Here is a 2,199-nt window from a genome sequence, read left to right as displayed (position 1 = left end):
TTCCCAATTTCTTCTCCTACCCTGCCTTTGTCTTGTTGTTCTCTAACCTCCCCATCCTCATCCCATAGGGATGTATCCCATCCCATACACAATTGTCTGAATTGTGTATGCCATAAAAAGATAATACTGCTGATATTTTCACTCGGGACGTACCAATTACTGCACAAAAGCACTTCTGATTTTATTTTGTTTAAATCATTATCCCAATATCTAATATTGGAGGCATAACAGTAGTTAAAACAGCCCAGTAGTACTCCTAATGTAAAATCCTATGTTCATTTGTACAGAAGCAAATTGCTTCTCATTTTTCAGCTTAAGGTACTTTAACAGTAGGGTAAATTATTATGGCTGCAGTTTAGTAAAACAAAGATACAACACCATGTTGCAAACATGCTATGGAAGTATGGGCGTCCATTATGGTTGTGCATAGCGGCAGAGAAGATTAGGCTATATTGTTTTAACAGCCCAATCCCATCCCCCACCACAAGTGCAGATGCAACCATGCCAAAAGGACATATGTTATCAATTTTGGTGGTGTATGTCTGAGGAGAGAAGGGGACAAGGGGGTTCTAAAATGATAGGATAAAATCCAGTATGTGCCACTGCCATTGGATCCATGCCGTCCCCACCGTCCCAACCCAGAAACACCGCCATTCCTCCTTGCCCTCCCCTTCCCCATCCACAGCCTATCCCCATTGTTGACTTACCGGCACCACAGGCTCCAGGGAGACCGCTATTGCCTGCCCACCTTGTCTCACTGCTTGTAGCAGTGGCCAGGCTGTGCTCTATGGTACACTGTGATTTGCATCCACTGTACAGTGAACTGCGCTAATGGAATGTAAGTTCCAGTGGCCATCAGGCCCATGGGATTGGATCGTACATTGTACAGCTGCTTTGTGTAGACTTTTGTGCTTGTAGAACAGTGACTCCAGTTGCAGGAGCTTGATTCTGCTTGCCAATCATATTATCTGGCCATCACAATTACTGGTTGAAGGACAAGAGCAGCCAGGCTCTTGAGCTACTGAGCTACCACCTAGATTTCTGCAGCTGTTTAATGTATATTCTTCTTTGCTCAATATGTTAAAGTAAATAAATGGTTAATATGGTATGTAACTACCCAGTTAAAATTAGCTGGGGCTCAGGCAAGTGAGATCCCTTCTGGTCAGTTTATGAAAATGGCCTTTGGGAACTCCAAAGGTTCTGTTCATGTATGTGAAAATGTACTAGTAAATACAACTTGCATTCTGCAAGCAGAGATATGTTCTTGGCTGTCACAGCAACCCCTTTAAAGATTGTTAATGCATCTGGAGGAATTCTTATGATTCTTTTCTGCTTTTCTGACTTATGCTGTTGTTTATAACTTCAACTCATCACCCCACAATCTATGGCTAGTTCATGTGTATGAAAGGGAAACAGTCAGAACCACCATTCCGTCATGCAGCAATTTCTCTCTCCTGTTCTGCCATGGCTGGACTAGAGGTGATCAGACTCAACCCCATCCTGGAATCTTTTTGGAGAGGCTTTTGGTCATCATCCCAGAATCAATCTTGAAACACAAATACTAATACAGGTATGTGTTGCTTAATGACAAGGATGAGTTCTGCGAAATGTGATCTTAGGCAATTTCATCATTGTGCGAACATCAAAAGGCATTCTGAGGGTCTACCCAGCTGAGTAGAGCCCCAGAATGCCTTGCGGCCCCACACTCAGCACTGACCTGCAACCCACCAAATATCGAGTTGTGACCATCTGGTCACAGCTACACAAGATTGCACAGCTACACAAGACCCACAAGATTTTTCAGTTCCAGTATAATCTTATGGGACCACCATTGTATATGCAGTTTGTCATTGACCGAAGGCTTGTTATACAATACATGACTGTATTATGAAAGCTTTATTTTGATCACAAAATGCATATAATTGTTAGCTTTGTCAATTAGTCCCCATATTAATTTGCTAATTGTATCCCCATCCAATCATACTTACACAAGCACATGACCAGAGAGGCCAACCCTAGTGTATTTCAGCCTTTGAGGTGGGAGTTCTCCATGTGCATGTTGCCTCATTCATTCAGTTACTCCAGTCAGCTATTTCCAATGAACTGCTCCTTTGGGTTCCTTTTTAAACCCTTTTCCTTGCATCCCTCCCTCCTCCCAAGATGCCATCAATCTGCCAATCCAGTGTTGTCTCTTCCTCT

This window comes from Tiliqua scincoides, chromosome 3 (assembly GCF_035046505.1).
Source record: "Tiliqua scincoides isolate rTilSci1 chromosome 3, rTilSci1.hap2, whole genome shotgun sequence".
Taxonomy (NCBI): domain Eukaryota; kingdom Metazoa; phylum Chordata; class Lepidosauria; order Squamata; family Scincidae; genus Tiliqua; species Tiliqua scincoides.
This window is presented reverse-complemented; position numbering follows the sequence as displayed.